The sequence below is a fragment of the Lepidochelys kempii genome, chromosome 1 (assembly GCF_965140265.1).
Source record: "Lepidochelys kempii isolate rLepKem1 chromosome 1, rLepKem1.hap2, whole genome shotgun sequence".
NCBI classification, from domain to species: domain Eukaryota; kingdom Metazoa; phylum Chordata; order Testudines; family Cheloniidae; genus Lepidochelys; species Lepidochelys kempii.
Genome location: NC_133256.1, coordinates 18,351,199 through 18,373,970, shown reverse-complemented (window position 1 = coordinate 18,373,970; position 22,772 = coordinate 18,351,199).

Below are 22,772 nucleotides of genomic sequence, written 5' to 3'. Positions count from 1 at the left end.
CCAACACTAACCCAAATGAACAGTACAACAACAAAGTACATAACCCAAATAGAAAACAAAAGCAGAATTAACTTTCTCCCAAATGATGCCACATATGACTCTGGTATATGCTGAGGAGGAAGCTTTCCAGATATTCAGACTTGACCTTTCCAGTTTATACTTGGAGCTGGTTAGCAGTCTGAAGCCTACAGTCTCAGCTGCCATATTGAGACAGGTGACAAGAAATTAGACTTACATTATTGAAGGGTTTAAATGCCCATATCAGAACCTGGTATTACATTTGTTGAGTCATGGCAGTCAATGCTGGTTGCAAAGTAGCCTGACTGGACCAATAGGACGAAAGCAACAGTAAAAGACACCATGTTTTTCCCAAGTCACCTCCTTTGAGGAGATCAATACACAGAATGTTATCTACAGTAATGCTAAACAAAAGCTAACTTTGCTTTACAACTTTCATGTTAATTATGCATCCTTTTATATGCATCAGTATCATCTTTCATGTTTCTGTTGGATGAAAGCAGAAATATCTTGTCACACGTAAAACAACTAAAACCAGATTGTTTAGACTTGTTTTTGGGTTCAGCAAGGCATATTTTGTTTTTTTAGATTTCTAATTAATTTGACAGTTTCATATCACACTCTTCAAGGCACTGCCCCAGTGGGTTTCAGTTCCCCTTGGATCACTGATAAATACAGAAAAAGTGGTGAATATTTAGGGTGACCATATTTCCCCATGCTGAATATGGGACCCGTGGTAAAATTACTCATATTCAAGCAAGTTCAATGGCAATCAGTCTGAACTATGCAATACAAATGTTCAAATTAACATCAAGTTGACTGAGTCCCTGTTCTAAAGACATACTTCGTAATTGGATTCTTTATTTACCTTCTTATCTATAAAGCTTTAGGGTTCACACAGGGAGGGTGACACACACACCCCTACCCCCCACCACACGCACATGGGGAGAGGTTACACACACAGACACTCCCATACACCTCTCTCACAAAAAGCCTGTCCTCATGGTTCTACAGCTGGGTGTGTCCCTACCTGTATGCTGGTGAAAGGGTGAGACCTGGAGTGTGTCTGCAGCTTGTCACAGCATTACAGGGTGAGTGGGAGCCCAGGCTGGTGGGTCAAGGGGCTCAGTACCCCAGTTCCAGGTGGCACCCTGGGGGGGGAACTTGTCACACCAGGGTGGGTGAAGAAGGCGCTGTGGAGCCTGCAGGGTCAGGGCACGAACAGGCTGGAAATCGTGTCCCCCTTGCCCTGCCACTCCAGAGCTTAGCTGAGGGGATGAGAGGCTTCTCCATGCCAGCGCTGTGCAGGTCTTGGAACACGCAGGGCTCAGCTCCTCCTGGCCAGTGCCCCAGGCTGGATGGTCTTGGCCTTTCCCAGGGCGCCAGCTCAGCCAGAGGCAATGGGGGAAGTAAGGAGCCTGCTGGCCAGGCTGTTGGTGAGCTGAGCACTCCGACCAGGGGCTGGTTCTCCGCACAGCGCTGGGAGCGGGTTGTGCCTCGCCGTGGGGGGCGGGATATGGAGGAGCAGTGGCACTGTGGCGGTGAAGGGGCAAAGCAGGGAGAGGACAGTGAGAGGGGGAGCAGATAAAGGGCCAATGGGTGGGCAGCAGAGATGACACGTAACCAGCTGCCGCCTGGCACCTGCCCGCACTCACCAGCAACCACAGCGCACAGCCAGTGCCGGTTGGAAATGGGACATGGGGAGAGGCCCTGCTGGCCGAGCGCCAGCACGCGGTGTGGGCTGTGCTGATAGACCAGCAAAGGGAGCAGCTGGCCCCGTGTGCTGCAGTTTTGCCCCGCCACCAGCCTGGCACACCCACCCACATCATCAGCCACAGGACCCCCCCTCCACCGCTGGTGGGAGGGCGGATGGCGAGCAGGGATCCAGACAGCAGCAGGACCCACCAGTACTGATGGAGAGGGAGACAGAAAATACGGGACAAATTGCCAGTTTTTAAGAAAAAGTTGGGACACCTGCAGGAGGGCTTAAATACGGGACTGTCCCATGAAAAACGGGACATCTGGTCACCCTACAGATACTCAGATGTTGTAAATCAGCATAGATCCATTGACTTCAACTGAGTTACACCGAGTTACAAAGCTGAGGATCTGGGCTGAAGCATTTTTGTTTTTCCCCAAGATTCTTTGTGTTAGATATTTATTTCAAAGATAAGATTGTGAGGTACCTTGGTCTCTGTGCATAGGTACTTACACATGGAAAAGATATTTGACGGTACAGGGCTTTTCAATCTAGCAGACAAAGACATGACAAGATTGGCTGGAAGTTCAAGTTAGATAAATTTAACCTTGACCATAAGCTGCAGTTTCTTAACAGTGATAGTAATTAAATACTGGAACAGTTTACCAGGGGAGGTGGTGGTCTTAGAACCTGTGCGTCTTAGAAATGAGAACTATTTTTAAAACATGCTTTAGTCAATCTTCTGGGGAAAACTCTATAGCCTGTGTGTACAGGAGGTCAGACTGGATGATCATAGTGTTCCAAGCTGGCCTTAGAGTCTCGGAATCAGTGAATCTTTGAGGAACTGTGGGTTATGGAGGGGAAAAAGTAAAGCAAAGCCTTACTAAGACAAAGCAATCTTTAAAGTCAAATCTGTAATGTGGGATACTATCCTATCAACTGTTCAAAATCATCATTCTTCATAGTTACATAGAATGAGACCACTGCTGAAATTAAATCCCATTTTCCATCTAAATTACTCTTCCTGATACATCTAGGACTAGATGTCATACGTGCAGGTGTGGGGTGTTGCATGTATAAGCATGAGATAAAAATGGGCATATAGAAGTGCAGAGGAATGCAATCCTGCACTAATGAAAGTGCTGCTTGCTGACTGCCAGTTTATTCTTCCATAGGAAAAGGGATAAGGCCAAAGAGAGGCATGTGTCGTTAACTTCTTTGTTAGTATAATGAGGATCATGCTTTAGCTCATGGCTTCTCAGACATGCTCATGCTCCACTTCCACCCTATCCTATTTTACCCTGTATGCTTGTGGGTGAGGTGCTGAGTGCATCCTGGGGGGCACTGAGGACCCTCAACTCCCATACAAGTCCAAAGGGGTGATGAGTATGCAGCAGCTTGAAAAAACAGGCAACATACATTTAGTGCCTACGGGAGATGAGTACCCAACTCCCTTTGAAATTCAGCAGGAGCTGGGTGCCTCATTCCATTAGTCTCTTTCAAAAATCCCAAGCTCAGCATGCAGTTAAATTATTGATGTTAAGCACCCAGGTTTCTTGGCCATAGTGTAAGGGAGACTGTTTGCCTAAATGATAATAATAATAAAGGTACTAGTCCAAGCCCTCTACCTGATCATTACAAAGGTTGGAAATAAAGGAAAATTTCCACAGCTTGCTCTTTCTTCTAATAAACCTCCAAAACACTTTGGCAGATGAAGGGGCATTGCAAAAGGATAATGAAGGTTTTAAGGTGAAGTTTGTACTCACACTGGGTGTTGGACTGACAACCCTGAAGTCTTCTGTGTATCCAGAGAACAGGGAACAGTTGTGCAGGTGCCCGCAGTCACCTGGAAATGTGCCTCAGTTGTGCCATGGAAGAGCCATCCCTGGAAGCAACCGGGCTGCCGAGATTGCAGACAAAGGGACTGATTTAAAGTAGCATTGAGGTATTGATACCCGTCCACTAGGAAGTGGGCTGAAAGCAGCAATGCATTTCCGTGTAGGCCTCTGAACTGTCATTAAATGTGACCACTGGAGCCGAGCAGAGATTTTTCATCAGAAGTGTTTCCATTTAGAAGCTTTTCATATTTTTCAACCGATTCTAATAACTTTCAGCCCCTTTCAATCTGTACTTGAACCAGAGCCCCAGAGCCCATTAATCTTCTGTGCTATATGGCCCTAGCCATTAAGACTTCTAGGACTGGTGGCTGAAATTTTCAAAGGGTACACAGCTCCTGTTAAAAGGAAACAAAAGAGTTCACCAGAATTCATTGCTCACCAACTTCTCCATCTAACAGTATCTGTATCGAGTGCTGCTATTCAAATTCTTCTGCTTACTCCAGTAGGGATTTTTAAGCAAATCATATTCGTTTGCAGTCATTTTAGGGGCTTTTTTTTTAGCATTAGATTGATTACTAGATTGCTCATTTGATTTACAAGTTATTATATTTGCTCCCCCCCACCACTGAATTTGATTTCTCATCTGGGTCTATCTGCTCTTTCAAATCCAAGTCTGCTGGGTTTGTTTGGTCTTATTTATTTATTAAATTATTTTAACCACATGAAATAACTACTTGGAGACCTTTCCCTTTCTTCCCTGTTTTCATTATTTTTACAACACAATAGAACTCCTAGAGTTCAACAGCAAAACGTGTGCCTGCAACAGCATAATGAGTGGAATACATACAGCGCTGTATATGATATCAGAATTGATCCCATGGTGATAAAACTAATATCACCAACCCTGGGTTGTGGCACCTCAGAATGAATCATGGGGGAAGCGCACACGGAGAATGAAGTAGAAGGCTTTTATTTACACATTCATCTTGCTAATCAGGCGTGGTGGGAAAAAGAAATTCAGAAAAGAAAGTGCCTGGCAGTTTAACAGGAACTCTGATGAAATATTATATTGTTTAAAGTTTGCCAGAGTGTGGTTCTCTAAGGAACAGAATTGCTTTAGTGTTTTCTTCATCTCACAGTGTTTCCTAATGGACTCTGCCTTCTACAGAATAGTGCACAGAGTAGCATACAGAGCGTTACATCTCGCCACATCTCTTTCACAAACAGAAGTTGGTCCAGTAAAATATTTTATCTCACCCACCTTGTCTCTCATCTCTCCAGGTAAACAGACTAAAAAACTTTTTATTTGTTAACCTTTTATTTGTATTACAGTAGTGCCTAGAGGCTGCCCTGAAGCCAAGATCAGCTACCCATTGTGTACATATGCACAGTAACAGTAAAGGATAAGGTGGGTTTGTAGAAGGGCATATTTGGAGCTTGGCCAAATTGTGTTTAAGACAGGATTAAAGGAGAAATAGGAAATTGTGGCTTTCAACTACTTTTACATTAGCACTCAAATATATTATTTTTTATTTGTATATTCCTTTGCAAATAGTGAACCAAATGCACAAGGGGTACTATACCACTGAAGTTATTGAAGCAGCATTGAATTTGACTCATTAAGTTAACCCTCAAAATGAACATCTCTGTGATGTAAGTAAGCAATTTTTAATTTCCCCTTATGCAGAATGAGGATGATGACGTGCCCAGGGTTGTAGAGGCAGCCAATGTCAGCGCAAGGGTGACCAGTCATCCTGATATTAATGGGACTGTCCTGATATTAGGGGCTTTGTCTTATATACACAACTACAGTAACTCCTTACTTAACGTTGTAGTTATGTTCCTGAAAAATGCTACTTTAAGTGAAACAATGTGAAGCGAATCCAATTTCCCCATAAGAATTAATGTAAATGGGGCAGGGGGAGGGGGAGAAGTTAGGTTCCAGGGACATTTTTTTCAACAGACAAAACACTATTTTTATATATATATACACACACACATGCCCATATACACAGTATAAGTTTTAAACAAACAATTTAATACTGTACACAGCAATAATGATTGTGAAGCTTGGTTGAGGCGGTGGAGTAAGAGGGTGGGCTAGTCCCTAGGGAATGCCTTGGGGTTGAATGATGAACTAGCACTCGGCTGAGCCCTCAAGGGTTAACATGTTGTTGTTAATGTAGCCTCCTGCTCTACAAGGCAGCAGGAATGGAGGGAGGAGACACAGCATGGCAGAGAGAGACAGAGACACACACTGTGAGAGTGAGACACACACACACACATTGCCCCTTTAAGTATGCTGATGCCACTCTAAGTACACTGCCTTTTTAAGTAGATCAGCAAGTTAAGACAGCAGCTGCTACCAGCAAGCTCCCTCCCTCCTGTGCCCTGTCGTGTCCCGCTCTGTGGAGATGGGGCAAAGGAGCAGGGGGACAGGATCGGGGGGAGGGGGACACCCTGACATTAGCACCCCTCTTCCCCACCCCCACCCCTCACAGCAAGCAGGAGGCTCCCAGGAGCCACTCCAAGGCAGAGGGCAGGAGCAGCACGTGGCAGTGCGGGGAGGGACAGCTGAACTGCCGGCAATTGATAGCCTGCTGGGCAGCTGCAGCACAGGGAACTTAGGGGAGCTGATAGGGGGCTGCCAGTTCACCCTGGTTCCAAGCCCCCACCCGCTCGCTGCAATGGGCTCCTCCTCCTGCAAGCAGTGGACAAAGCAGGTGGCTGCCAAACAACGTTATAAGGGAGCATTGCGCAACTTTAAACGAGCATGGTCTTTAATTGATCAGCAACATAATAACAAAACAACGTAACCGGGACATTAAGTGAGGAGTTACTGTGTGTATACACACACACCAAAAAAAGTGTCCGGATTTTTCAAACTTGCTATCTGATCACCCTAGTCAGAGCAGAGACAAAAACCCAGGAATTCCGGTTGCCCAATCCTATAATCAGTCCAATGGAGTAGGTACTTTTCCTCTTTGTAATTTTGGGCACATTCATAATTGTTTGCAGTATAGCTAGACTTTAATCCTTTTTTATATTTGTCTTATTTATGTTTCCGAAGCATGTAATCAATTAGCATACATGCTTATGTGTGTATAAGGAAGCATATGCAACTTCAGCCCCGCCCCCAGCTTTTCTCTCTAGACTCTTTTGTGTTGTGTTTTTATTTTAAACAGATGGCTGCATCAAATTCCATGATCATGATGGACAATTAACATGTGCAATTGGTGAATCATGACGGAACATTCCTATAGATAAATGCAAGATGAAATTACCTTTGGATATTTTAGAATCATGGAGACAATTTCCTTCTTCGTACTCCCCCATCTTATTCTAGCCATTTAAAATCTCTTCCACAACATTTCATATCAAGGCAAGTTTAAAAAAAAACAACCACAAAGAAAAAAAAAAACCACTTCATCTGTAGAAAAATGGAATCCAAGATTTTGAAAAATGGACATCTGCACATAGGTTTCACCTAATAAGTGGCCTGATTTTCAAAAGACAATGGGAAGAAAATCAGGCCATTTTATTTCGATGTGAAATATAAACTAAGATGCCAAAAAGCTTACTCTCTTTTTGAAAATCTTGACTCTAATATTTATTAACAAAAAAAGGCCTACATTTTGGGACAGTAAAGTTTGCAGCAGAACACACCCCATCCAGACAAAATCTTAAAAAACATGAAAATAAGAAATAAAGGTGATAGACTGTGCATTCCTTTCCACTTTCATATTGCCTGGAACATACTCTGACACAGTCAGACATATATATTTCAGACTTTGTCTCCAACAGATACCAGAAACAATGCATACCCCAGCTTTGTCCAAGTAGTACTTGAAGGCAAAACTTGAACAGTGAGTTCATATGCTTTTATACCTGTTATTTTAACAGATCAGCCCATCTCAAAGTTCCACATTCCATGCCGTTGGGAAGTTTTTCTGCTTTAAGATGGGTGAGGCCACTGGTAAGATTGTCCTTCATTGTCTTACATTATCATCAAACCACCATAAAAATTCAAATACCACTCAAAGTTTATATTCTTTGTTATGTTTTTTGCCATTTCAAATAGATTTTTACAAAATAAAGATTTAAGCTTATGTTAAAACTGGAATTTATAGTGCAAATTTAACTATGGTGCAGCTACTGCTGCATCATAATGAAAACAGATCCATTAAGAAAGGGCTTGCCATTTGCAATGTATGATGAAGTGAAAGTAGACTGAAAAGTGACTGCAAAAATTACATTGAAGAGCTCCATATTTATTCACTTCCAATGAGTTTCTGATCAAATTTACTGAGTTTATAAATCAAGATATTTACCAACATTTTCAAACTTTGATGCATTATGTTTCATAGATTCCAAAGCCAGAAGGGACCATCTAGCCTGATCTTCTGTATAACACAGGCCATAGTACTTCCCCAAATTAATTCCTAGGGCATATCTTTTAGAGAAACATCCAATCTTGATTTAAAAATTGTCAGTGATGGAGAAGCCACTACCACCATTGGTAAATTATTCCAATAGTTAATTACCCTCACTCAAAATATTATGCCTTATTTCCAGTCTGAATTTGTCTGTCTTCAGTTTCTAGACATTGGTCCATGTTACTGCTAGACAGAAGAGCCCATTATTAAATATTTGTTCCCCGCATTATTTATAGACTGTAAGCAAATCACCCCTAACTGTCTCTTTGTTAAGTTGAATAGATTGAATTCCTTGAGTTTATCACTACAAGGCATGTTTTCTAATCCTTTAATCATTCTCATGGTTCTTCTCTGAACCCTCTCCAATGTATCAATATCCTTCTTGAGTGGTAGGTACCAGAACTGGACATGGTGTTAGAGCAGAGATTGCACCAGTGCCAAATACAGAGGTCAAATAACTTTTTGCTCCTACTCCAGATTCCTCTGTTTATGCATCTCAGGATCACATTAGCTTTTTCGACCACAGCATCATACTGAGAGCTCATGTTCAGCTGATTATCCACCACGATTCCCAAATCATTTTTAGAGTCACTGCTTCCCAGGATAGAGTCCCCCATCCAGAAAGTGTGGCCTACATCCTTTGTTCCTAGAAGTATACATTTACATTCTGCCATATCGTTTGCTCTCACCCGGTTTACCAAGCAATCCAGAGATCACTCTGAACAGTGACACTATCCTCTTTGTTATTTACTACTCCCCCAATTTTTGTGTCATCTGTAAACTTTATCAGTGATGATCTTATGTTTTCTTAAGCCTTATGCTCTTATGTTTTGTTCAGTCCTCAATCATTGTAGGCAACTAACATTTTCATTTATGTCCTCTTAAATGGAGTGAAGAGCCTAATATTTGACAATGTAGAAAATGTTGGCTGATTGCTTTGATTTTTTTTGCTGTAAACTCATTCTGGCATCAGAAAATTTAGCTGAGATCTTTCTGCTTCTCACGCCACCCTAGTAATAACCACTGATTATTTTGCTGGATAGAATCCAATGTGCTCTTCCATTCCTGCATCACCATGCTAATAGTATGGCAGTAGATGTTTGCTTTGATCAGAACCATATGCAGGTCTGATGAAGACACACACAAAGACTGAGGAGTCTTGGTAATTTGGACAACCTTCTCTCTTCCTTCTCTGAGGTCTCTAACGACACCTCTAAAGTTTCCATTCTGCTGTTACTTTCCTGTTGACTTTTCCTAGAGAAATTTAAGGTCATTTTTAGGTTGCACAGTAATTTTCAGGAAGAACAAGGTGTCAGTTATACCTGTGCTATTTTCCCCCTTTCCCTGAATTTCCTAGAGTTCCCTGCCATGGCAGAAATTATCTGAGGAAACCAAAACACAATAGTTCCTTAGAGACATTTGTTGAGGGAAAACTGCAGTTCCACTGCTTTGCATTACAGAATCTAAGCTTCAGTTGAGCATTATTGATTTCTTCAGCAGAACCTGCCACTCCATTCTATCTAAAGGATGTGTATACTCCTATTCAATCATTTTGGAAATCCTGTCTCATTGATCTAGTAAATCCACATACATGAAGTACTGTACATTATTTCCCTTATAGGTGCGATTTGTGTTTTATTCTTATTAGCACTAACTAGAAACCATGTAGGTAGATCAGGGCATATTGATATTACAATATCAGCATCGCACTAATGTAAGAAAGGGTGAGAAATACAGAGTACAACAGGTCCAGCATATGGTATCTCAAGTGAAAAGGGTTGTTATTAGTTTAATCAACTTGCTTTTGAAAAATGTAAATACTTACAATATGTAAAAATCACATTTGCCCATAAAGAAAGGGTCTATTCTGGCTCTGACAACAACTAGTAGATGACTGACATTTTAAACCCAAATTTTCAAATGAGTGCCTCAGTTTTTGATTCCTTACTAATGTTACCAAGGGGCTTGATTTTCAGAGCTGCTCATGGCCATTGACCGTCCCACTGAAATTAAGAGAAGGTGTAAACCAGAGGTGGGCAAACTACGGCCCGTGACCGTTCTACCCAGCCCTTGAGCTCCTGACCCGGGAGGCTAGCCCCTGGTCCCTCCCCTGTTGTCCCCCCCTCTTGCAACCTCAGCTCGCCGTGCCGCCAGCACTCTGGGTGGCTGGGCTGCGAGCTCCTACCGGGCAACGCGGCTGCAAGACCCGCCAGCCTGCCCTGGTGCTCTAGACTGTGCAGCGGCGTGGCTGGCTCCGGACAGGAGGTGGGGCTGCCAGTCCTGGTGCTCTGAGCAGCATGGTAAGGGGCTGGGAGTACCAGGGGGGGCAGTCAGGGGACAGGGAGCAGGGGGCGGTTGGATAGGCGTGGGAGTCCCGGGGGGCCGGTCAGGGGGCAGGGGTGTGGATAGGGGTCGGGGCAGTCAGGGGACAGGGAGCAGGGGGGGTTGATGGGGGTGAGGTCCTGGGGGGGTGGTTAGGGGCGGGAGGTCCCAAGAGGGGGCAGTCAGGGGATAAGGGTTGACTGGGTAGGAGGTTCTGAGGGGGGCAGTCAGGGGTCAGGAAGTGGGAGGGGGCAGCTAGAGGGCGGGGGCCAGGCTGTTTGGGGGGCACAGCCTTCCCTACCCTGCCCTCCATACAGTTTCGGAACCCTGATGTGGCCCTCGGGCCAAAAAGTCCCTGTCTCCCCCTCCCCCCCCGCCCCGGTGTAAACAGTTCTATCTTTTGAAAATCTGGCCAAAAACTGATTTGAACAGAATTTTTGGCCACTTTGATATTTACCTTAAATTTTCTATGTCTATTTTCATGGTTGCATATTTATAGTAATACCATATCTAGCACAGAAACCTGGCAACATGCTTAATTAATTAATGTTTGTGATGTGCTTTGAGATACAGGGAGGGTAATTTACCATTGGAACAGTTTACCAAGGGTTGTAGTGGATCATCACTGGCAATTTTCAAATTGAGATTGGATGTTTTTTTCTAAAAAACTTGCTCCAGTTCCAACAGGAGTTAATTCAAGGAAACTCCTGTGCCATGTGTTATGCAGGAGGTCAGACTAGATGATTCATCGTTTCCAAGGGACCATTCTGACCATCTAGTCTGACCTCCTGCATAACAGAGTGTCACAGTTCAGGGCAACTGCACCTGTATTTCCCCCTTGTTGTCCACCAAGAGCAGCCATTTTTAGCCATATGGCTACTCAACCCTCAAGTATCTTGGGTGGAGCATCCCATCTCTCTTCCCCTGACTGGAGGTTTTCCAGGCCCCACAGTTCCCTGCCTACACTGTATTCTCCCCCAGCAATAAACTGGCTAAATAGGCTTGTGTCTACACTTTTGCTTTCTGCTCTGAAGTTATGAACAGTTGTAGTTTCCCACAGTTATAAATTACCACACAGCTCTTTCTATGCAAGCACATTCATTCTTAAGGTGAAAGCATTACAGACAGAACATGTTAAAACAATAAAAGAACCTACACACATGCAAATAAGCTTACCAGAGATCACCTACTACCACCATGTCCAGCAGGGACTCTGGCAGGAGTCAGTCCTTCAAACCCCACCAACGGAATTTGTCTGTGGTTACAAGTTCATAACAACCTCATCTCAGAACAGGCACCCCCATGACTAAGTCAGTCTTTCCTTTATACAGCCTGGGTCTTTGGTCTTCAGATTCTGGGGAGAGGTAATCGGCAGACAATGGTTCTCTCTTCAGGACACAGCTTCAAAAGGTTGGGTGGAGGTGGGAATTTTCATTCACTTTCCCCCAGGTATTTCCTAGGAAACCCACTTAACTTGGTGTGTTCCAAAAGTTCCTTCTTGTACGGTCCATTGTTTAAAATAATCATTTGAAGCTTATAATATTTCCCAAGGTTTACATTGGCCATGCCTTCCTCCTACAGAAGTTGCAGCCAATCCCACAATAATAGATAAACTTTGCATTCAATACAATAGACTCCAAAAATACTTCAACTTAATTCTATAAGGTTTTTCAAGGATATTGCAGGAAATTGCCCTGTCACACACCAGTCATAGAACTTCCCCAAAATAATTTCTTTGAACAAGACCATTACAGAAAATCCAATTTTGATTTAAAAATTGCAAGTGGTGGAGAATCCACCATGACCCCTGGTAAATCCTTCCAGTAGTTAATTACCCTCACTATTAAAATGTTATGCCTTGTGTCCAGCTTCAACTTCCAGCCATTGGATTGTGTTATGCCTTTCTCTGCTAGACTGAAGAGTCTATTATGAAATATTTGTTCCCATGTAGGTACTTATAGATTGTGGTCTAGTTAACCCTTCACATTCTGACTTTATAATCAATGAATTGTCAGATGAAAGATGTTATGTAAATGCTACTATGGTATTCTATATCAATTGATCCAAGTACCGTAATCACTAGTGATTTGCACTATTATGATAGGATACTGTATTATTTTTATAGTCCTGTTTCCCACTCAACCCCAACTATATAGTACTTCATATTCTTCAGTAATACATGAAAATATGCCATCAATTTTAATTTTGCTTAACCCTTTCTGTGTGCAAATATTGTACTGTAGCATAGATTTCAAAAGAAGCCAATTGATTTACTTTGCTGAAAATCAAAAATTATTGCTGATAAAAGATGCTCATATGACTACCTGTTGTTATTCTTGTAACTGATAGATAGGTACCGTACAGTTGGTAATACTACACTGTTCTCAACAATGCTCACTGAGGTAGGGTGGAATAGTGGCTAGGAAATTGAACTGGGACTTAGGAGATCTGGGTTTTGGTTTCTAGCTCTGCCATCGCTTTGTTGGGTGACTTTAGGCAAATCACTTCCCCAGCCCAGGCCTCAGTATACCCATCTGTAAAATGGGGATAATAAGAGTGCCCTCCTTTGGAAAGTGCTTTGAGATCTGCTGGTGAAAAATCCTGTACAAGGGATAGGTATTATGTAGATGGAACACAACTGAGAATGAAAGGGTTACTTACATATCCATGCCCCTTTAATTTGTGGTCTTTCCACTGATACACACAACTGGTCGTGATCACCAAGTGAGTTGTTTCTTGTGGTGTGGCCATTCTGAACCGGATTCAGACTATCCATCCACAAAGGACACCGAACAGCTCTAAAATAGAAAGAAACCTTCAGTTACTACCAACCAGGGTGGGATTGGAACCACTGAATTTAAAAGTGAGGTGCTTCACTTTCTAAGAGTTGTCCTCTGAGACATCCAGTCTCCTTCTACAAGTGAGAAAGGCTGTATGCCTCAATGCATAGTACTGCTGTCTCTCAAAGTTGTGAGAGGGAGTTTATTCTTGACTTCAAAGGGTCTATTTGGGTGCCAGAAGTTTTGCATGGATGTAGCTGAATTGGAGTTTCAGGCATGGGCTAGATCCTGAACCGCACCAGAACTCTAGCATAGCTGAGGAGTTGGGGGGCAAAAGTGGCTTTAAGCCATATTTCTGATCTCCAGCGCTGCCATGGCCCACTCCAGCCTCTCACTTAATTTAGAGCAATCTCACATGTACTCTAAATTACACCCCACTGCAAAGGCACAAACAATGAGTTCCACAGCCAGGAATTGCCAGAGTATAATGCTCTCTGGCCATGCCTCCTCCCTCCCCAGCATGCCCCTCCACTGGCAATGCTGGGAGAGTGCACCACACAGAGAACTAGATCAGCTGTGCGTTCTGAGGGAGTCGCTTTGTGCCAGGAGAGTCCCCATCTGGGGAGCTTTACATACACTTTGTGCTGCTGGAGCAAGGCAGGGTCTGGCTCAGTACAGTCAGGCAACGTCTTGTAAATGTCTATATAATTTGGATAGTTGGCCTCTATTGTCATACAGACCCGCTCAAGACAAATCTGGATCGAGTGTTTCACTTGATAAATGGGTCATGGCAGCACCTATATACAAATTATGTGTTACCTGCCAGAAGAAGGTGAAAAGAAATTGGAGCCTTATCCGGTGCCAAAGATATTATACGCTGGCATTGAGCTGTGGTCTAGGGAGCAATAAATTGGCCTCCTCAAACAAAACTGAAACAGCTGTTGTCTTTAAAAACTGTCAGACACCAACTGTGTTTTCAAAGTTTGGTTTCCCCCTGGGCCATTTAAATATTTCATTAGAAAATCTTTAAAGTTAAAAATTGTAATGAATTGAAAATTAGCAAGCACAGAGCATACATGCAACCATTCACCACAACATCTGGTTCCCTGAATAAATTTACCCTCTAATAATATCTAGCTCTTATATAGTGCTTTTCATCAGTAGATCTCAAACACTTTGCAAAGGAGATCGGAATAATTAGTCCTATTTTTAGATAGGGAATCTGAGGCACAGAGGTGGCAACATTTGCCCCAATTCACTTAGCAGGCCAGTGTGAGAGCCAAGACTTGAACCCGAATCTCCTGAAGCCCAGGCTAGTGCACTATCCATTAGGCTAAGCAACAACAGCATTAGATAGAATGCTAAAGGAACATCCTGCATGATGCATGATGACCAGCCATGGCTTGAGCAGGAGATGAGGCAGGACCAGGAACAGGCTAGAGCAGTCTGTCATAACTGCCAGGGAGCATCCCCAACCTTAAGGTAGAAACATTAAGCAGACTGGAGTGGCTGCTTTGATTAGGAGCCTATACACTTGCATGACCTCCCGTGGCTCTTATCTTTCCTTGGCATTTGAATAGCTTGATGTTGAGCCTCTAGAATTACATCTTTTAGGAACTGCCAGCCCCCTTCAACTGCTTTTCTTCATAATTGGTCTTTCCATGGGATCTTGACTATTATTTCTCTGGGTTGGTTGAAATCCACCTTTCTGAACTCTAGTGTCCTTGTTTTGCTGTTCTCATGTCCTCCTGTCCTTAGGATCTTGAATTCTATCAGAACATGATCACTTCCTCTCAAGTTCCCAACCACCTTCTCGTTTGCAACTAATTAATTCCTGTTGGTCAAAACCAGATCCAAAATCAATGATCCCTAGTTGTTTCCTCAACTTTCTGAATCAGAAAGTTGTCCCCTACACATACTTGCAGGACATGTTATGTTTTGCTGTAATAGTCTTCCAACAGATATCAGTGAAGTTAAAATCCTGCATTAATACTAGTGCGTGTGTGTGTTAGCTAATCTTGTTACCTGTTGTAGAATGACTCATCCACTTCCTCTTCCTGATTTGGTAGTCTATAATAGAACCCCATTGCTGCTATACTTTTCTCCTTTTATCCTCACCCAGAGACTCTCAGTAGGTCTTTCGCTCACTTGCTTTTGGACCTTGGAGCAAGTGTACACATTCTTGATCTACAGTGCAACACCTCCTCCTTTTCTCTTGGGCAGTTGGAGTTTGAAGACCACAAAGTTGAGCTTCTGGATGACCTGGAATGGGCCAAGGTATCTATAATCCACCTTTTGTGAAGATCGGGTAGAGCCAAGGTGTTGTGTGGAGAGCTATCCATGATGTGAGGCATTCCTTGCTGACAGAGGTTGGCACAGCATTTGTGATCCCTTTTGGCCTTTTCTAGGTGAGATTTCAATGTCTCCTGAACATGGTGCAGCCTCCAGCTAGGTTGGAGGCTGCAGGGACATGGGAAATTTGTAGCATGGCTGGATGGAAATGGAGGTAGAAGCTGAAGTTAGCAGAAAAAGGACTCCAGTGGGTCAATCTGTGGTCAGAGTTGGTGTAAGTGAATTTGGCAAAAGGGAGGACTGAAACCCATTCTGGTGGTAATTGATGAAGCAATGGAGGTATTGCTCAAGAATCTGGTTCATTCACGCCATCTGTCCATCAGCTGGGGTTGATCCACATCCAGGAAACTGAACAACTTTCACCAAAAATGTGAAATGAATTGTGATACACAAACAGATGTAACATTAAATGTTAGTGTGACACCACCCAGGGTACACTGAACAGCTGTGTCCCCTTAATTCTCTAGCCTGGGATGCCTTTTACACTGCTTTTTGCTGTTACACAGCCTTCAGTATGCAAATTCACTCCCAGCTAACTACATGAGTCACTCATGAATTAAACTGCAGGACAACACCCACAAATTCTTAGTCTCAGCGTTGTTCCCCCAGAAATGTGCATCTTGTACTATCCAGCATACTACTGAACAAAGCAAACTAATAAAAAGTCTGTCATTTCATTAAAGGAAAATGATATATGCACCAGCTTTGTTATCCCAAATGGAGTCCCCCACACACTTTAATCCAAACACTCTGGTTAAGATTAAACAATAAGATAAGTTTATTAACTACAGAAAGAGTTTAAGTGATTACAACTGATGATGCATAAATGTCAGGACTGGTTACAAAAGAAAACAAGAGTTATATACAAGTGACTGCCTAACTTAACAAGCTAAGTGAACTTAAAAGCAAAGGTTTTATTTCACCATACACTGTTGTGAATTTCACAGGTTGAGTCCCCCTTCAGCCTGGGACCACTTCCCCTTAGTTCAATTCTTTGAGAATTGTTGATGTCATGAGCAAAGAGAGGTGTGAGGAGAGGTGAATTCAAGTGTTTTTCTCCCTCTTTATAATTCAATTTCTTGTGCTAGAAACATCCTTGCTGAGTCATGGGGGCACGCAGTCCATTGTGGACATGATGTTTGAATCATCCCTGTGATGAACTATATATTTCTTGTTTTCACCTTCACCCCCTTCTTAAGCATGGCCGTTTAAGCAGGTGATGGCCTTTTAACACCTGTCTTGGATGCTAGTGTGTCTTAGTCTCTGAAAAACTGATTTGTGTGTGTGATGCAGAATTACAACATATTTCATTAACAATCATATAGTAGAATCTTATTACCTTGCATATAGTGTTGCTACACATTTTAACAGGATAAAGATATTCAGCAGATTATGACATTTCAAATGATACCTCATAAGGCATACTCTGTACATAATTTATCATAGGCTTGTAAAAGTGGTGACCATAATAGTATAAACTGTCACAGGTAGATCATGGAGTTTGAAGATATGGGTGAAAAATAGTTGGGCTGCTACTTCCTCAGTGAGCATTTGAAGGCACAGCATGAAATGAGACATTTTTGTAAGTAGGTTGACAATGATTAGCACAGTCACATGGCCCTGGGAACTGGGAAGGTCAATGATAAAATCCATGAAGATGGACAGCTAGGGTTGAGATGGAGTGGGCAGGGGAATCAAAGCACCCAAGGGTTTGGTGCGTACTTTGAAGCACACACATCACAGAAGTTGATGTAGGACTCGATGAACAAATGTAGTTGTGGTCACCAGAAACTTCGAGACACCAACCTCAAAATTTTCCAGTGACTGAAATGGTCAGCTGGGGGCAAATCACGACATAGATCGAGTACTGCTAGGCATGGTTGGCCATCAAGGATACAAATCCAGTCTTCAAACAAGAGGATCGCATTCTTGACCATGAATTTTGAATTAGGAGCTAGGTCCATATTGGACAAAGTAAGTTTTGCCTCAAACTTATTGAGGGGTAGGAGGGATTTCACAAGAAACGGTAGTTGTCATTCACCATCACATTGGCAAAATGGCAGGGTTTCAAGACTGTGGCAGGTTCCGAAGTCCCATCTCTTTTGTCGCCGTGCTCACTCTTACGAGAGAACACATTGGGTTACCATTCTTGGCACCTGGGTGATAGGTCTGGGTGAAGTCAAACCCAGGAGAAATGAAGAAACCAGTGGATCTGTGGTTGATTGGGAGGTTTCATGGTTCATGGGTTCTTGTGATTCATTTATACCTGGACTGGGAAATGTGTGTCTTACAGGTGATGATGTCATTCTTCAAAAGAGGCCTTGGTGGCCAGCAGTTCTTTCTCACAGATCTCATAGTTTTGCTCCACAGTTGTCAGTTTCCGAGAAAAAAATGCACAAGGATGAAGCACACCCTGGTCCCATGCCATTGTAACAAAACTGCTTTTGATTGCAGGCATCTGCTTTGACAACAAAGGCTTTTTTGTTGAGTCCAAATGTACCAAGAAGGGCACTGACGTAAACACTCCTTTCAGTGAGCAAAAGAAAATTGGGCTTCCTGTGTCCAAGCAAATATATTATTCTTCTAAAACAGCCCGGGAATCAGGGTCACCACCTTTGAAAACCCCTTGCTGAACCTCTGATAGAAGATGGCAAACCTCAGAAAGCACTGGATGTCACAGATGTTTCTTCAGTTTGCCCAGTCCATGATCACAGACACTCTTCGGGGATCCATACCTATCTGATCAAGGGAAATTACGTAGTCTAAGTAGTAAACAGAATGTGCTCAAACTCACACTTCTCAGGTTTCCTATACAGGCCACATGCTCAGAGGCACTCAAGTACCAGGCAGACATATTGGCTGTGGAGGCCTTGATTTTCTGAGAAGATGAGGCTGTCATCTAGGTAGATCACCATGAACTGGTCCAATACATCTCTAAAAAATGCCAGCTTAATTCAGGGCTGCTACTGCATTGACTGTGAATTAAATCTCAAACCACCAAAACCAACAGCTGTTTTTGCAATGCTGTGTTCTTTTGGTTTTGATGTCAATGGTTTTTGTTGTTTTTCTGTGCATGCGAGACAGCATGGTGCTAATGTTGCAGGTTTAGTCCCCAACATGGGCTAAGTTGCAATGATGGCCATGTTGCCCTCACAAATGTTGGTGGTAAAACAGGTGGACAGGATCTGTCGTAGACTGAAAATACCTGCAAATTTTTACCACTTTTGGGTGTTGCAAATAGCTCATAAATGCAAAAGTGGTTATAAAAGAACCTAATTTTGTTGCTTCTTTGTAAAAGAAAGTTAACACACTTGGCTAAAATGCCATCAGGGCTAAAGTTTTTTCTCCAAGTGAGCAAATGTAATGACTAGGACAAAACATTTTCATGGTTTGTGTAAATTTAGAGTTTTAATGGTGTAAGCAGCAAACCAGGAGGGTTTCCCTCTCCCCATCTTTATCAGTCCTGGGCATACAGCCCAGAAGTGATGAGAGCTAGTTTGTTCCTAAACATCTTACAAATATATAACAGCAGTTTTAAGTTTTGTTTTAGCTACATATGAAGTAAGTTATAAATTTTAAGCTTTGTTAACATCTAAAACATTTTTGTAATATCTAATGAAATAAGATTTGTAAATTCCAATTTTAGGATAAGAAAGTTGCAAACCTTAAAATACAATCAAGTACATTTTTCTTGACCTTTTTTCTCAATGCTTAAACTAAAATAAGGTTTTACTTTGTAATTGTGATTTGTATGAACAAATGTCCAATTCTTGGTGAAATGATTCATAGAAGAGAAGGATTATGTTGTGATAATTGGGTTTATACATTAATCCTAATTGTGAGCTCAACTATAAAAAGTATGCAAATGTTTGTAAGATGTCATGATAACCTATAATAACAAATGTTGATGGGAAAAAGTATGCAAGAGAGACAGAAAAACTGAATTAGTCCAAACAAAAAGGCCTACTCATACAACTCAAGGACTGTGTTAAGAGCATTCTTGGTAAATAAGAAAAGTGTAGAACCAGAAATCAAAGAACCATATTGGTGTGTCGGAAACAAGGCCTAATTGGTGAGCAAAATAATGAGAGGATGGGCTATTCCACCCATCACTTACTTTGTGGGTCTTTAAAGAAAGAAACTTTGGGAAGAAAAAGTATCTACTGGAGCAAGTTTCACCATGATCGCTTCCACTCCCACTGTCTCCTGGGACTCCAGGCCTTCATTATCCTGAGAGATGTCTTGACCAGAGCAGGCCATAGAGGAATGTAGATGACATTGCCAACTCTGCTAGCTCCAGCTGAATCCTAAACACCATTTGGGATGAAACAGGATCAGACTTTAACAACAGCAGCAAGAACAGCTCCAGCCCATCTCACTGCTAATTAGAGAACTTTGTCCTTCACTCTCCCACTTCCCTGGTCCTTCTCGCATGAACAGAGAGCAACAATACCCGAAGTCCAAAGGTGCAAACAATTCAATGTTTATTGGGGTGAAGTTCCAGCAAGCTTAAATACAAGTTCCTTTTTCCTTATTTTCGAATCCCAACTTACTTCCTGTTTGCCCCTAATTTATATAGTAATATTCTTAGCTATACCTTAACCAATCATTCTACTGAAATTTAACTAACCAATCCTAACATATTGTAACATGATTAGCTAACCAATTATATCCCACCACCTTAATTAGTTTACACCCAGCAAAATTAATTATACAGCAGACAGAAACAATCACAGAACCAGACAGAGACCATGCCAATAAACAATAGCCAAAGTGGGAACTATAATGACAAAACAATACAGAAGTGAGGATTTCACAACTACATCTATAAAGACATAAGAGTTTCCCAGCTGTGTCTATTGATAAGTGAGTTCTTACCAGACAGAAAACTATCAACCTCAATTTCCTTTTACATCTTCTAGGCACTTCCCTTTCTCTGGAGGTGATAAGCACTATCAGGACAGGATTGTATTCCTAACAGCCCAATAGCACCTTCTTTCAGTGTGACTACTTTGGAATGTGAGGATGTGACTGTTCGCTTCCCAGCTTATGGCTGCCTCTGTCACTTAGCCAAAGGCCTTAGCCTAAGAACAGGGCCTCAGACTGTCACAGTAAGAGAAGCACCTTACACTGACAGACAGTGATTTTGATTCTTTCTTTTATACCTCTAACTAGCCAAGTGATAAGAATACACCTAAATTCTTAAAGTACAGGCCTTTGCAGACAGGCCTGAATATCTATATCCTAACTCTCACTTCTTCTCTTTTATCCAACAGGACAGATATGGCCATCTTTGATATCACCTGAGAGACCATCAAACAAGGGTTTTTTCTTTCTAAAAACTCTCCAGCTAAAGGGAAAGGGAACAAAGGAGGTTGTTAAAATGAAAACCTTACTCAATATGTTACATTTCAAATGCTTTAACTTTTTCCTTCTTTATCTTTAATAAAGGATTTAAATGATTGTTAATTATGTCAGGTTTCAGAGTAACAGCCGTGTTAGTCTGTATTCACAAAAAGAAAAGAGTACTTGTGGCACCTTAGAGACTAACCAATTTATTTGAGCATAAGCTTTCGTGAGCTACAGCTCACTTCATCGGATGCATCCAATGAAGTGAGCTGTAGCTCACGAAAGCTTATGCTCAAATAAATTGGTTAGTCTCTAAGGTGCCACAAGTACTCCTTCTCTTTTTGTTAATTATGTGTTTGCCATGGTACTAAGCTGGCTAAGGTTCCTGAATTCCAAACCCTGAACCTTGTTTAAGACTATTTAATATTAGGCAGTGACTAGGTTATGCTAACAAAGGGGCTGGCAACCTTTGGCACCTGGCCCGTCAAGGTAAAGCCGCTGGCGGGCAGGGCCAGTTTGTTTATCTGGAGTGTCCACCGGCCAATGGGAGCTGTGGGAAGCAGTGGCTAGCACGTCCCTCGGCCTGCGCCGCTTCCTGCCACTCCCATTGCCGGGAACAGTGAACCGCAGCCAGAGCTGTGGGGCTCTGTGCCTCTGGATGCTCCAGATAAACAAATCGGCCTGGCCCACCAGTGGCTTTACTCTGACGGGCCGGGTGCCAAAGGTTGCCGACCCCTGTGCTAACATATTTGGCCCCTTTATTCCATCTGAATTACTACTACACAACCCTGGCAGATTTGGTAGATCTGGGCTGCCTTGTTCCATGTGTATTGGTGACCAGGTGCTAGAAGTGGGTGGCATATGCTAACATGGGCCAACAGCCTTATGTGAAAACCTACAAGACAGCTTCAGCAATGTGAGTGCAATGTGGTTGTTGAATATGACTGAAAAGGCATAGATGAATTCACTGAAATGAGTATGGATTAGCCTCATCCATTCCAGCACCTTCTAGGGCTTCCCACATCAACAAACTGATGATAAGCCCCACCTAGGTCTGCTTATCAGGCTACATCATGGGACACATTAAGAACAGAAGGTTTGTAAAGCACACAACCTCTGGCAGTCCCCATCAATTCCTCCCAGCAGTGGAACCTTCAGGTCGCATTCCATAGAAACTTTGAGCTGGCAGTACTGGCAGCATTAGAGCTGCTGGCATTTGGGAGCGGAGGGAGGCATTCTCCCTTGCAGTTGGACAACCTGACCCTATAGGTTGTGGACCAGCTCTACGATCTCAGTGACAGACGTGCCACGGATTTCAATCTTGGCCAAGCACATTTGGAGGAGTCTGCTCAATCTTTTCACAACAGAGAGACAACTGGCTATGGTGTGAGCAGGAGTGGAGACAGGCTGGAACAGGAGTAGTCTGTCAGGACTATGAGGTAGCGTAGATCATCCCCAACATGGTAGTAACATTGAGTGGGCTAGAGTGGCTGCTTTCCTTAGGAGCCTAAATAGCTGCTGTGGGGTCACTTGGTTAGTCCCTTGCTTGTGGATTGGCTGGACCCTTAGAACTCAAGGGTATTATCTAAAATGTCTTATCAGGCTCTGAGATCAGAATACTCAGGCTCAGGGATGACTCCCCAGGCTCAGAACACCCATCACATCCAGGACCATCAATGTGCTTGCCAAAATATTGCAGATGTCTTTACCCTGCAGGGTTACCTCATATTACCACTAGAAAATATCTAATATACATGACTATGATCATGGAAATATGTCTGGCTACTAAAGCAATGGAAAAGGAAAATAAAGAAGAAAGATGAGTGTTTTTTAAAAAAATAAGTTGAATTTTTGTTGTTATGGGAATTTAGATGAATTACATGGGAAAGGGTCTTCCTTTTGGCTAACTAGACTGGGGCTTCCATCTCTCCGTTACAAGATAAAGTTGGGTCTCCTTTTACAATCTATTCCATTGCAT